Genomic DNA, 16,124 nt, shown 5'->3' with positions numbered 1-16,124 from the left:
AAGATTGTCGTCATGATGTTTGTAACATACTGCCCCGACCCCAAACTGGCAGCAGTATTCCAATCCAAGTCTGCTGAGAAATGGACTGCGAGTGAAGTACAGGAGGGAATCTATGAACATGAACGCCGCAGAAAGGACACCATGTGTCAATCTACCACCGTATCCGAAGTCCACGTCTATAGTCCCAATCAAATCACACACAACGCAGAGCAGCACAGCACCGGTTACATTGGTGCCTTCTACATAACATTTACATTACATTACATTACAGTCATTTAGCAGACGCTCTTATTCAGAGTGACTTACAGGAGCAAGTAGGGTTAAGTGCCTTGCTCAAGGGCACATCGACAGATTTTTCACCTAGTCGGCTCGGGGATTAGAACCAGCGACCTTTCGGTTACTGGCACTACGCTCTTAACCACTAAGCTACCTGCCGCCCCTAGTTTTTAGGGAATTGCTTACCGGCTCCTCTATAAAAACAAAGTAATCTACTGCTGGTCCAGATTCACACACACCGAGGCAAAAAAGGTTGATCAAAGCAGAATGAAGACGGGATCTACATAGAACAGCAATGGAGAGCGGGCATTCATTTACTGATTCCACTTTGTTCCAGTTTATTCGCCGCTAGTCTGTGAGTGACAGCAGGCTGTTACAGTTTGCTCAGATTGAACATGTTCCAGCCTGAATGGCCTGATGTGCTGTTTGGGGTTTTAGGCTGGGTTTCTGTATAGCACTTTGTGACATCTGCTGATGTAAAAAGGGCTTTATAAATACATTTGATTTGTTCCAAGTTGTCAAATTAGGGTTTGTAAGGTCATGAGTCAATGGAAATTAGTTTCATAATTGCTGTTAATGTATTTCATGAAAGCACTTAAATTGGATCAAATAAATAAATAAAAACGACATATCAGCCATTGCCAGAATGACCCTTCAGTGCTGTCTGCGGTGCTGTCTGCGGTGCTGTCTGCGGTGCTGTCTGCGGTGCTGTCTGCGGTGCTGTCTGCGGTGCTGTCTGCGGTGCTGGGTGCGGTGCTGTCTGCGGTGCTGTCTGCGGTGCTGTCTGCGGTGCTGTCTGCGGTGCTGTCTGCGGTGCTGGGTGCGGTGCTGTCTGCGGTGCTGTCTGCGGTGCTGTCTGCGGTGCTGTCTGCGGTGCTGTCTGCGGTGCTGTCTGCGGTGCTGTCTGCGGTGCTGTCTGCGGTGCTGTCTGCGGTGCTGGGTGCGGTGCTGGGTGCGGTGCTGTCTGCGGTGCTGTCTGCGGTGCTGTCTGCGGTGCTGTCTGCGGTGCTGGGTGCGGTGCTGTCTGCGGTGCTGTCTGCGGTGCTGTCTGCGGTGCTGGGTGCGGTGCTGTCTGCGGTGCTGTCTGCGGTGCTGTCTGCGGTGCGGTCTGCGGTGCTGTCTGCGGTGCTGGGTGCGGTGCTGTCTGCGGTGCTGGGTGCGGTGCTGTCTGCGGTGCTGTCTGCAGTGCTGTCTGCGGTGCTGTCTGCGGTGCTGTCTGCGGTGCTGTCTGCGGTGCTGTCTGCGGTGCTGTCTGCGGTGCTGGGTGCGGTGCTGGGTGCGGTGCTGTCTGCGGTGCTGTCTGCGGTGCTGGGTGCGGTGCTGTCTGCGGTGCTGTCTGCGGTGCTGTCTGCGGTGCTGTCTGCGGTGCTGGGTGCGGTGCTGTCTGCGGTGCTGTCTGCGGTGCTGTCTGCGGTGCTGTCTGCGGTGCTGGGTGCGGTGCTGTCTGCGGTGCTGTCTGCGGTGCTGGGTGCGGTGCTGTCTGCGGTGCTGTCTGCGGTGCTGGGTGCGGTGCTGTCTGCGGTGCTGGGTGCGGTGCTGTCTGCGGTGCGGTTTGCGGTGCTGTCTGCGGTGCTGTCTGCGGTGCATGTCTGCGGTGCTGTCTGCGGTGCTGTCTGCGGTGCTGTCTGCGGTGCTGTCTGCGGTGCTGGGTGTGTGCCCAGTGGGGGTGGGCCGTCGGAGGAGGAGAGAGCGCCACATTTCACCAGCAGGTAAATAACAATGACAGACTGATAGAATAATTTGGTAATGACTTTAATTATTACACTCCACTTTATGAAAATGTGTTAGAATCCTGAGACTATAATCTAATAATGTGTGTAGGACCAGTAAAGATTATAACATTGTGTTACTATTTAGCAATTTGAATAGGAGTTAGACCAGACAACAAAGGACAAAGAGAACTGTCTACAGACAACTGAGAAACCAAGATAGAGGCCTCCCTCTGAATTATTAATAATTAATAATTATTATTAATACAGACTAACTTGATCACCAACTCATATATTGTACTCTCACTATTCAACTAGAGCTAACTAAACATTCATTTAGTTGTTGCCTTTCCACCAGCACCACCCCCCCAAAAAAAAAAAATAATAATAATAATATTGTAAGGTGGTTATCCCACTGGCTATGAGGTGAATGCACCAATTTGTAAGTCGCTCTGGATAAGAGCGTCTGCTAAATGACGTAAATGTAAATGTAAATAAATCTGCATCGTTGGAAAACTGGGATTCCCCTCAATTAAACAGTAGCCATGTAATTGTGACATTAAAATAGCCTAATTGACAAATAACTTGCTGTGCATGGATCTCCCCCGAAACATGAATAGTTTAGCCTTATATATAAACATCTGTAGTTAGATACCTTGCTTTGAAGTAGCCTACCTTATCAATTTGATCCCTGATTTATTGAATGAGGGAATCATTTTATAAAGACAAAAGTACACACCCAGAATTATGGATCCCCATTAGTTCCTGCCAAGGCAGCAGCTACTCTTCCTGGGGTTTATTATGGATCCCCATTAGTTCCTGCCAAGGCAGCAGCTACTCTTCCTGGGGTTTATTATGGCTCCCCATTAGTTCCTGCCAAGGCAGCAGCTACTCTTCCTGGGGTTTATTATGGATCCCCATTAGTTCCTGCCAAGGCAGCAGCTACTCTTCCTGGGGTTTATTATGGATCCCCATTAGTTCCTGTCAAGGCAGCAGCTACTCTTCCTGGGGTTTATTATGGATCCCCAGTAGTTCCTGCCAAGGCAGCAGCTACTCTTCCTGGGGTTTATTATGGATCCCCATTAGTTCCTGCCAAGGCAGCAGCTACTCTTCCTGGGGTTTATTATGGATCCCCATTAGTTCCTGTCAAGGCAGCAGCTACTCTTCCTGGGGGTTTATTATGGATCCCCATTAGTTCCTGCCAAGGCAGCAGCTACTCTTCCTGGGGTTTATTATGGATCCCCATTAGTTCCTGTCAAGGCAGCAGCTACTCTTCCTGGGGTTTAGTATGGATCCCCATTAGTTCCTGCCAAGGCAGCAGCTACTCTTCCTGAGGTCCAGCAAAAATTAAGGCAGTAAAATACATTTTATAGCAGATTTCACAATACAGTAAGTCCTCTGACGACTAACACAATCCAAGTGTACCTGTGTGTGTGTCTCTTCACAGTCCCTGCTGTTCCATAAGGTTTATTTTTTAATTCTGATTCTACTGCTTGCATCAGTTACCTAATGTGAAATAGCATTCCATGTAGTACTGTGCGCCTCCCATAGTCTGTTCTGGACTGGGGATTGTGTGTAGATGGGTGACAGAAAAATTAAATGTAATCCATTTTGAATTCAGGCTGTAACACAACAAAATGTGGAATAAGTCAAGGGGTGTGAATACTTTCTGAAGGCACCAAATATGTATTTTAAATATGTCAAATAAAATCCATGAATTCATTTAATGACATAAAATGTCTACGTTTTTAATTAGCGATGAAATCCTCATTAGGGAACAGTGCCACTGTATGTCCCACCACCGTTAATGTTTTTGTTGTGTTGATGAACGGAGGTGAGGAGCGTCAAGCAGCGTGGTAAAAACATTACTCTTTGGAGGGTCATAGGTCATCCACACTCTACCTCCTTGTAATCACATCTTTTTACGATACTGGAATGTGTGAATCCTCTTTCACTTATGTCACAATACTGGATTTTGTCAGTTTGAAATGGCTGAACTTAATAGTAGCACATGAAATAGACTGCTTGTGTTAGTTTGTATAAGGTATAATAGTAGCACATGAAATAGACTGCTTGTGTTAGTTTGTATAAGGTATAATAGTAGCACATGAAATAGACTGCTTGTGTTAGTTTGTATAAGGTATAATAGTAGCACATGAAATAGACTGCTTGTGTTAGTTTGTATAAGGTATAATAGTAGCACATGAAATAGACTGCTTGTGTTAGTTTGTATAAGGTATAATAGTAGCACATGAAATAGACTGCTTGTGTTAGTTTGTATAAGGTATAATAGTAGCACATGAAATAGACTGCTTGTGTTAGTTTGTATAAGGTATAATAGTAGCACATGAAATAGACTGCTTGTGTTAGTTTGTATAAGGTATAATAGTAGCACATGAAATAGACTGCTTGTGTTAGTTTGTATAAGGTATAATAGTAGCACATGAAATAGACTGCTTGTGTTAGTTTGTATAAGGTATAATAGTAGCACATGAAATAGACTGCTTGTGTTAGTTTGTATAAGGTATAATAGTAGCACATGAAATAGACTGCTTGTGTTAGTTTGTATAAGGTATAATAGTAGCACATGAAATAGACTGCTTGTGTTAGTTTGTATAAGGTATAATAGTAGCACATGAAATAGACTGCTTGTGTTAGTTTGTATAAGGTATAATAGTAGCACATGAAATAGACTGCTTGTGTTAGTTTGTATAAGGTATAATAGTAGCACATGAAATAGACTGCTTGTGTTAGTTTGTATAAGGTATAATAGTAGCACATGAAATAGACTGCTTGTGTTAGTTTGTATAAGGTATAATAGTAGCACATGAAATAGACTGCTTGTGTTAGTTTGTATAAGGTATAATAGTAGCACATGAAATAGACTGCTTGTGTTAGTTTGTATAAGGTATAATAGTAGCACATGAAATAGACTGCTTGTGTTAGTTTGTATAAGGTATAATAGTAGCACATGAAATAGACTGCTTGTGTTAGTTTGTATAAGGTATAATAGTAGCACATGAAATAGACTGCTTGTGTTAGTTTGTATAAGGTATAATAGTAGCACATGAAATAGACTGCTTGTGTTAGTTTGTATAAGGTATAATAGTAGCACATGAAATAGACTGCTTGTGTTAGTTTGTATAAGGTATAATAGTAGCACATGAAATAGACTGCTTGTGTTAGTTTGTATAAGGTATAATAGTAGCACATGAAATAGACTGCTTGTGTTAGTTTGTATAAGGTATAATAGTAGCACATGAAATAGACTGCTTGTGTTAGTTTGTATAAGGTATAATAGTAGCACATGAAATAGACTGCTTGTGTTAGTTTGTATAAGGTATAATAGTAGCACATGAAATAGACTGCTTGTGTTAGTTTGTATAAGGTATAATAGTAGCACATGAAATAGACTGCTTGTGTTAGTTTGTATAAGGTATAATAGTAGCACATGAAATAGACTGCTTGTGTTAGTTTGTATAAGGTATAATAGTAGCACATGAAATAGACTGCTTGTGTTAGTTTGTATAAGGTATAATAGTAGCACATGAAATAGACTGCTTGTGTTAGTTTGTATAAGGTATAATAGTAGCACATGAAATAGACTGCTTGTGTTAGTTTGTATAAGGTATAATAGTAGCACATGAAATAGACTGCTTGTGTTAGTTTGTATAAGGTATAATAGTAGCACATGAAATAGACTGCTTGTGTTAGTTTGTATAAGGTATAATAGTAGCACATGAAATAGACTGCTTGTGTTAGTTTGTATAAGGTATAATAGTAGCACATGAAATAGACTGCTTGTGTTAGTTTGTATAAGGTATAATAGTAGCACATGAAATAGACTGCTTGTGTTAGTTTGTATAAGGTATAATAGTAGCACATGAAATAGACTGCTTGTGTTAGTTTGTATAAGGTATAATAGTAGCACATGAAATAGACTGCTTGTGTTAGTTTGTATAAGGTATAATAGTAGCACATGAAATAGACTGCTTGTGTTAGTTTGTATAAGGTATAATAGTAGCACATGAAATAGACTGCTTGTGTTAGTTTGTATAAGGTATAATAGTAGCACATGAAATAGACTGCTTGTGTTAGTTTGTATAAGGTATAATAGTAGCACATGAAATAGACTGCTTGTGTTAGTTTGTATAAGGTATAATAGTAGCACATGAAATAGACTGCTTGTGTTAGTTTGTATAAGGTATAATAGTAGCACATGAAATAGACTGCTTGTGTTAGTTTGTATAAGGTATAATAGTAGCACATGAAATAGACTGCTTGTGTTAGTTTGTATAAGGTATAATAGTAGCACATGAAATAGACTGCTTGTGTTAGTTTGTATAAGGTATAATAGTAGCACATGAAATAGACTGCTTGTGTTAGTTTGTAGAAGGTATAATAGTAGCACATGAAATAGACTGCTTGTGTTAGTTTGTAGAAGGTATAATAGTAGCACATGAAATAGACTGCTTGTGTTAGTTTGTAGAAGGTATAATAGTAGCACATGAAATAGACTGCTTGTGTTAGTTTGTAGAAGGTATAATAGTAGCACATGAAATAGACTGCTTGTGTTAGTTTGTATAAGGTATAATAGTAGCACATGAAATAGACTGCTTGTGTTAGTTTGTATAAGGTATAATAGTAGCACATGAAATAGACTGCTTGTGTTAGTTTGTATAAGGTATAATAGTAGCACATGAAATAGACTGCTTGTGTTAGTTTGTATAAGGTATAATAGTAGCACATGAAATAGACTGCTTGTGTTAGTTTGTATAAGGTATAATAGTAGCACATGAAATAGACTGCTTGTGTTAGTTTGTAGAAGGTATAATAGTAGCACATGAAATAGACTGCTTGTGTTAGTTTGTATAAGGTATAATAGTAGCACATGAAATAGACTGCTTGTGTTAGTTTGTATAAGGTATAATAGTAGCACATGAAATAGACTGCTTGTGTTAGTTTGTACAAGGTATAATAGTAGCACATGAAATAGACTGCTTGTGTTAGTTTGTAGAAGGTATAATAGTAGCACATGAAATAGACTGCTTGTGTTAGTTTGTAGAAGGTATAATAGTAGCACATGAAATAGACTGCTTGTGTTAGTTTGTAGAAGGTATAATAGTAGCACATGAAATAGACTGCTTGTGTTAGTTTGTATAAGGTATAATAGTAGCACATGAAATAGACTGCTTGTGTTAGTTTGTAGAAGGTATAATAGTAGCACATGAAATAGACTGCTTGTGTTAGTTTGTATAAGGTATAATAGTAGCACATGAAATAGACTGCTTGTGTTAGTTTGTAGAAGGTATAATAGTAGCACATGAAATAGACTGCTTGTGTTAGTTTGTAGAAGGTATAATAGTAGCACATGAAATAGACTGCTTGTGTTAGTTTGTAGAAGGTATAATAGTAGCACATGAAATAGACTGCTTGTGTTAGTTTGTAGAAGGTATAATAGTAGCACATGAAATAGACTGCTTGTGTTAGTTTGTAGAAGGTATAATAGTAGCACATGAAATAGACTGCTTGTGTTAGTTTGTAGAAGGTATAATAGTAGCACATGAAATAGACTGCTTGTGTTAGTTTGTAGAAGGTATAATAGTAGCACATGAAATAGACTGCTTGTGTTAGTTTGTAGAAGGTATAATAGTAGCACATGAAATAGACTGCTTGTGTTAGTTTGTAGAAGGTATAATAGTAGCACATGAAATAGACTGCTTGTGTTAGTTTGTAGAAGGTATAATAGTAGCACATGAAATAGACTGCTTGTGTTAGTTTGTAGAAGGTATAATAGTAGCACATGAAATAGACTGCTTGTGTTAGTTTGTAGAAGGTATAATAGTAGCACATGAAATAGACTGCTTGTGTTAGTTTGTAGAAGGTATAATAGTAGCACATGAAATAGACTGCTTGTGTTAGTTTGTAGAAGGTATAATAGTAGCACATGAAATAGACTGCTTGTGTTAGTTTGTAGAAGGTATAATAGTAGCACATGAAATAGACTGCTTGTGTTAGTTTGTAGAAGGTATAATAGACTGCTTGTGTTAGTTTGTAGAAGGTATAATAGACTGCTTGTGTTAGTTTGTAGAAGGTATAATAGACTGCTTGTGTTAGTTTGTAGAAGGTATAATAGACTGCTTGTGTTAGTTTGTAGAAGGTATAATAGACTGCTTGTGTTAGTTTGTAGAAGGTATAATAGACTGCTTGTGTTAGTTTGTAGAAGGTATAATAGACTGCTTGTGTTAGTTTGTAGAAGGTATAATAGACTGCTTGTGTTAGTTTGTAGAAGGTATAATAGACTGCTTGTGTTAGTTTGTAGAAGGTATAATAGACTGCTTGTGTTAGTTTGTAGAAGGTATAATAGACTGCTTGTGTTAGTTTGTAGAAGGTATAATAGACTGCTTGTGTTAGTTTGTAGAAGGTATAATAGACTGCTTGTGTTAGTTTGTAGAAGGTATAATAGACTGCTTGTGTTAGTTTGTAGAAGGTATAATAGACTGCTTGTGTTAGTTTGTAGAAGGTATAATAGACTGCTTGTGTTAGTTTGTAGAAGGTATAATAGACTGCTTGTGTTAGTTTGTAGAAGGTATAATAGACTGCTTGTGTTAGTTTGTAGAAGGTATAATAGACTGCTTGTGTTAGTTTGTAGAAGGTATAATAGACTGCTTGTGTTAGTTTGTAGAAGGTATAATAGACTGCTTGTGTTAGTTTGTAGAAGGTATAATAGACTGCTTGTGTTAGTTTGTAGAAGGTATAATAGACTGCTTGTGTTAGTTTGTAGAAGGTATAATAGACTGCTTGTGTTAGTTTGTAGAAGGTATAATAGACTGCTTGTGTTAGTTTGTAGAAGGTATAATAGACTGCTTGTGTTAGTTTGTAGAAGGTATAATAGACTGCTTGTGTTAGTTTGTAGAAGGTATAATAGACTGCTTGTGTTAGTTTGTAGAAGGTATAATAGACTGCTTGTGTTAGTTTGTAGAAGGTATAATAGACTGCTTGTGTTAGTTTGTAGAAGGTATAATAGACTGCTTGTGTTAGTTTGTAGAAGGTATAATAGACTGCTTGTGTTAGTTTGTAGAAGGTATAATAGACTGCTTGTGTTAGTTTGTAGAAGGTATAATAGACTGCTTGTGTTAGTTTGTAGAAGGTATAATAGACTGCTTGTGTTAGTTTGTAGAAGGTATAATGTTGTTGCTTATCACTCAGATAATGTGACTCACCCAGACTCTGTCTTTTAACCCGGCTTACATTTTTTACATTTTTTTGTCTTTTAGACTTACATGAGCAACTAGGGTTAAGTGCCTTGCTCAAAGGCACATTGACAGATTTTTCACCTATGCTTGGGATTCGAACCAACAACCTTTTTGATTACTGTATTTGTATTTATTATGGATCCCCTACTCTTCCTGGGGTCCAGCACAGTTAAGGCAGTTATACATTTTAAAAACATTACAATACATTCATAACAGATTTCACAATATATTAAGTGTGTACCCTCAGGCCTCTACTCTACTACCGCATACAGTGAATTCGGAAAGTATTCAGACCCCTTGACTTTTTCCACATTTAGTTACTAAAATTGGTTTTCTTCCTAATCAACCTACACACAATACCCCATAATGACAAAGCAAAAACAGGTTTGTAGACATTTTTGCAAATGTATTAAAAATAAAACATTGAAATATCACATTTTCATAAATATTCAGACCCTTTACTCAGCACTTTGTTGAAGCACCTTTGGCAGCGATTACAGCCTCAAATCTTCTTGGGTATGATGTTGTTTTGTCATTATGGGGTATTGTGTGTAGATTGATGAGGGACATTTTTTATTTAATCCATTTTAGAATAAGGCTGTAACGTAACAAAATGTGGAAAAAGGGAAGGGGTCTGAATACCTTCTGAATGCACTGTATCTATAACACACAATCCATGTGTACAAGTGTGTATGTTATCGTGTGTTTTTATGCAAGTGTCTGTGTTGTTCCGTAAGGTTTATTTAAATCTGTTTTTTAAATCTAATTTTACTGCTTGCATCAGTTACTTGATGTGGAATAGAGTTCCATGTAGTCATGGCTCTATGTAGTACTGTGCGCCTCTCATAGTCTGTTCTGGACATGGGGACAGTGAAGAGACCTCTGGTGGCGTGTCTTGTGGGGTATGCATGGGTGTCCGAGCTGTGTGCCAGTAGTTCAAACAGACAGCTCGGTGCAATCAACATGTCAATACCTCTCACAAATACAAGTAGTGATGAAGTCAATCTCTCCTCCACTTTGAACCATGAAAGACGAACATGCATTATATTAATGTTAGCTCTACGTGTACATTTAAGGGCCAGCTGTAATTTTCCCAAGTCCCTCTTTGTGGCACCTGACCACACGACTGAACAGAAGTCCAGGTGCGACAAAACTAGGGCCTGTAGGACCTGCCTTGTTGATAATGTTGTTAAGGCAGAGAAACGCTTTATTATGGACAGACTTCTCCCCATCTTAGCTACTGTTGTATCAATATGTTTTGACCATGACAGTTTACAATCCAGGGTTACACCAAGCAGTTTAGTATCTTCAACTTCCTCAATGTCCACATTATTCATTACAAGATTTAGTTGAGGTTTAGGGTTTAGTGAATGATTTTTCCCAAACACAAGGCTTTTAGTTTTTTATGTGTGTAGTGTTAAGTAATCCGCATACATAGACACAGCCTTTACTCATTAGTAAAGATTGAGAAATGTAAGGGGCCTAAACAGCTACCCTGGGGAATGCCTGATTCTACCATGGATTATGTTGGAGAGGCTTCCATTAAAGAACACCCTCTGTGTTCTGTTAGACAGGTAACTCTTTATCCACATTATAGTAGGGGGTGTAAAGCCATAACAAATACATTTTTACAGCAGCAGACTATGATCGATAATGTCAAAAGCCACACTGAAGTCTTTTTATTATCAGTTTTTCTCAGCCAATCATCAGTCATTTGTGTAAGCGCCGTGCAATGACCTTCCCTATAAGTGAAAGTATGTATTTACTGTAAAATAGCATCGCATCTGGTCAAACATTGTTACCAACCCTTAGTAAACTTGGAAAACAGACTTTTTTGTAAGTTTAAATTGAAGAGATGGCAAATAGGAGTGGCAATATTGTCCGCTATCATCCTCAGTAATTTTCCATCCAAGTTGTCAGACCCCGGTGGCTAATCATTAAATTGTCAATAATTGTGTTCACCTCTTCCACACTCACTTTACGGCATTCAAAATGACAAACGCTTGTCTTTAATAATTTGGTCAGATATACTTGGATATGGTATACGCTTGATGCTGGGATGTCATGCCTAAATTTGCTACGTTTGCTAATGAAAAAAAATCATTCAAGTCGTTGCCAATATCAGTGGGTTTTGTGATGAATGAGCCATCTGATTCAATGAATGATGGAGCCGAGTTTGCCTTTTTGCACAAAATGTCATTTAAGGTGCTTCAAAGATTTTTTACTACCATGATTTATATAATTTGTTTCATAGTATAGTTTCCCATTTTGTTCTGTTTAGTCACATGATCTCAATTAGCAGGAGGTTTGCCATCGGTTATGCAGCCAGACAGTGCATTCGGAAAGTATTCAGACCCCTTGACTTTTTCCACATTTAGTTACTAAAATTGATTAAATTGGTTATTTTCCTCATCAACCTACACACAGTACCCCATAATGACAAAGCAAAAACAGGTTTAGACATTTTTGCAAATGTCTTTAAAAAAAACTGAAACATTTACATAATAAATAGAATAATAGTGAAGACATCAAAACTTTGCAAATGTATTAAAAATAAACTCAAATATCACATTTGTTGAAGCACCTTTGGCAGCAATTAAAGCATAGAGTCTTCTTGGGTATGACGCTACAAGCTTGGCACACCTGTATTTGGTGGGTTTCTCCCATTCTTCTCTGCAGATCCTCTCAAGCTCTGTCAGGTTGGATGGGGAGCGTCGCTGCACAGCTATTTTCAGGTCTCTCCAGAGATGTTCGATCGGGTTCAAGTCCGGGCTCTGGCTGGGCCACTCAAGGACATTCAGAGACTTGTCCCGAAGCCACTCCTGCGTTGTCTTGGCTTTGTGCTTACGGTCGTTATCCTGTTGGAAGGTGAACCTTCACCCCAGTCTCAGGTCGAGCACTCTGGAGCAGGTTATCATCAAGGATCTCTCTGTACTTTGCTCCGTTCATCTTTCCCTCGATCCTGACTAGTCTCTCAGTCCCTGCCACTAAAAAACATCCCCACAGCATGATGCTGCCACCACCATGCTTCACCGTAGGGATGGTGCCAGGTTTCCTCCAGACATGACGCTTGGCATTCAGGCCAAAGAGTTCCATCTTGGTTTCATCAGACCAGAGATGCTTGTCCAGAGATAGTCTGGGTCCTTTAGGTGCCTTTTGGCAAACTCCAAGCAGGCTGTCATGTGCCTTTTACTGAGGAGTGGCTTCCGTCTGGCCACTCTACCATAAAGGCCTGATTGGTGGAATGCTGCAGAGATGGTTGTCCTTCTGGAAGGTTCTCCCATCGCCACAGAGGAACTCTGTCACAGTGACCATGGGTTCTTGGTCACCTCCCTGACCAAGGCCCTTCTCCCCCGATTGCTCAGTTTGGCCGGGCGGCCAGCTCTAGGAAGAGTCTTGGTGGTTCCAAACTTCTTCCATTTAAGAATGACGGAGGCCACTGTGTTCTTGGGGACCTTCAATGCTGCAGATATTTTGTGGTACCCTTCCCCAGATCTGTGCATCGACACAATCCTGTCTTGGAGCTCTACGGACAATTCCTTCGACCTCATGGCTTGGTTTTTGCTCTGACATGCACTGTCAACTGTGGGACCTTATACAGACAGGTGTTTGCCTTTCCAAATCATGTCCAATCAATTGAATCAAGTTGATCAAGGATGATCAATGGAAACCGGATGCACCGGAGCTCAATTTCGAGTCTCATAGCAAAGGGTCTGAATACTTATCTTATCTTTAATAAATTTGCAAACATTTCTAAAATTATGGGGTATTGTGTGTAGATTGATGAGGAAAACTTTTAATCAATTTTAGAATAAGGCTGTAAAGTAACAAAATGTGGAAAAGGGGAAGGGGTCTGAATACTGCCAGCCGTCGATTTCCTTAATGAACACAGCTTTTGGATAGTTAATTGTTTAGTTCCAGCATTTTAATCAATTTCTTAATTTCCTGCACTAATGTGTTATCATTTTCACTTTTCTTTTGTCTACTGGACAAAAATATTAACACAACATCTAGTGTTGGTCCCATGTTTCATGAGCTGAAATAAAAGACGGCAGAAATTTTGTGCAAAGTTGTTTACATCCCTGTTAGTGAGCATTTCTCCTTTGCCAAGATAATCCATCCACCTGACAGCTGTGGCAAATCAAAAAGCTGATTAAACAGCATTATCATTAAACAGGTGCACCTTGTGCTGGGGACAATAAAAGGCCACTAAAATGAAAAGTTTTGTCACAACACAATGCCACAGATGTTTCACGTAGAGGGATTGTGCAATTGGCATGCTGACTGCAGGAATGTCCACCAGAGCTGTTGCCAGATAATTTAATTTTCATCTCTCTACCATAAGCCGCCTCCAACATCGTTTTAGAGAATTTGGCAGTACGTCCAACCGGCCTCACAACCGCAGACCACGTGTAACCACGCCAGCCCAGGACCTCCACAGACCACGTGTAACCACGCCAGCCCAGGACCTCCACAGACCACATGTAACCACGCCAGCCCAGGACCTCCCCAGACCACGTGTAACCACGCCAGCCCAGGACCTCCACATCCAGCTTCTTCACCTGCGGGATCGTCTTGAGACCAGCCCCCCTGATGAAACTGTGGGTTTGCACAACCAAATAATGCACATGACTGTAAGTCGCTTTGGATAAAAGCGTCTGCTAAATGGCATATTATTATATGTGTGTCACGCTGCATGGGGCGGCGCACAATTGGCCCAGCGTCATCCAGGGTAGGGGAGGGAATGGCCGGCAGGGATGTAGCTCAGTTGGTAGAGCATGGCGTTTGCAACGCCAGGGTTGTGGGTTCAATTCCCACAGGGGGCCAGTATGGGAAAAAAAAAAAAAAAAAAAGTTTATGCACTGACTAACTGTAAGTCGCTCTGGATAAGAGCGTCTGCTAAATGACTAAAATGTAAATGCAAATGGTGGTCACACCAGATACTGACATTTTTTTATCCAGGCCCCGAGCTTAAGGTATCTGTGACCAACACATGCATATCTGTATTCCCAGTCATGTGAAATCCATAGATTAGGGCCTAATTAATTTTTCAATTGACTGATTCCTTATATGAACTGTAACTCATTAAAAACGTTTTAATTGTTGCATTTATATTTTTGTTCAGTATAGTTTAAACACCATCTGCACTAAATATGCTCACAAAACAGTAAATCAAGAGGATCTAAAATGTGTATGCAAATGCTGCCAAATGTTTTGATTCATATAGACTGTCCCACAAAATCATCCTGTTGTCCCGCAACATTTTTATTTTTATTTTAAAATGTGGCCACCCTGCATCAGGCCACTCAATTTAATTATTCACTAATTTGTAAAATTTGTTTAGATTTAGAATGGCCCATTATGAAATGTCCAGGTGAAAAAATTATCCGGTATGCACTCGAACAGCGAATGGAAGCCACTTTCCCGCTGGTTCGTTTTTTCACTCATGCAGGGTAGAGCTACACTCCAGTTATTTCACTCAACACATTTCCCACCGTTTGAGGAGCATGCAGCCTTTTGCTGCCTGACAGGTGATATTCCGCACAAACTCTGTATGCCATGGGCTCTCCTACAGTTCCTGCAGTTCTTTAATTTGGGTAACCAAGCGAAGTCTGTCCGGGAACATCGATAGTAACATGTTTTCACCATGAAAAATATTTCATTTAACTGTTGACAGCCCCTCTCTCTGCGCACTCGAGAAAGGAATTAAGGAGAGATGGGAGGAGATGCAAACGCACAGTGGTGAGAGATTATGTAGCTAAAAAGGTAAATGTGTAAAATATATTTTTTTAAATCCCTATTACTAGGCTATTCAAAATCAAATTCACTATAATTGCAGGTCAACTGAATTTGTTTAATTTGAGTATAGGCTTGACCAATTATGTACCAAAGACCTCAAATAAGTTTTTTTGTTTCATGGTTTTTCCGCCGTGGGTAATAAGCGATAGTTGTACAACAGCACAATCTTTATTTGTAAAATCAGGTTATGTTTTCGGGCATGGGCTCATATATAGGCCTATGGTTATGCATAAGATCTAATATGTATATGGGTGTTTTGAATTAAATCATCACCTTTAGAACGCAGCATAAGCTTTGAAACAACATCCACAACAACTATGTTTTCCACTCAGTTTCAAACTGTTAAAACGTATTTTCTTCAAATTGATCAATCGCATTGAAGTGAGTTTTAAAAAAAAGCACATACTGTTTTGATAAGTGTTTGTGATTTTTTTTCAATTTCATTCGCATTGACTTCAAAGTGGTTAGAGGGACAACAGCGCGGGGCCATTAGCAGCCCCATGATCATTTCTACTCGTCCTCCGGGATTGTCATGTCCTTGTCAGGACCGATGACACGGCAGTCAGGACCGATGATACGGCAGTGGTGGCCAACCACCAGGGGCATCCATCATTCCTCAACTCCACAGCCAACGCTATCATTCTGTGGAGCGGAAAACCCACCTACGCGCAACCCATGTCCCCCCGGGGCATGCTAAATGTAGGCGCAGACTTATTGTCCAGATGGAATCCCCTTTATGGAGATTGGAAACTCCACCCCCGAGTAGTGGAGGGAGTCTGGGAGAAATACAGACAGGCATCCATAGTAGATCTCCTAAAAAAAAATACAAAAACGCCCACTGTTCTTCATCAGGTTACGCTCTGCTAGGGCGGGTTTTTACCAAGTCAACCCTATCGCCTAACCCCACCTTCATGCCTAAGGTCAGTAGGACTTAGGCCCCCCCCCCATCCTAATGACACACTGTAGTTAACCCACACTGTCTCTCCTGGGCAGGTGAAGCGCCTGAACTTATATGACATTGTGTTGGAACTTTATCCTGATGGGAATCGTTCAAGGATCTGGGAGATCCCACTCAATCTCCATT

The sequence above is a fragment of the Coregonus lavaretus genome (genome assembly GCF_964263955.1).
Source record: "Coregonus lavaretus genome assembly, chromosome: 19".
NCBI lineage: Eukaryota > Metazoa > Chordata > Actinopteri > Salmoniformes > Salmonidae > Coregonus > Coregonus lavaretus.
Note: the sequence above shows the minus strand (reverse complement) of the source record.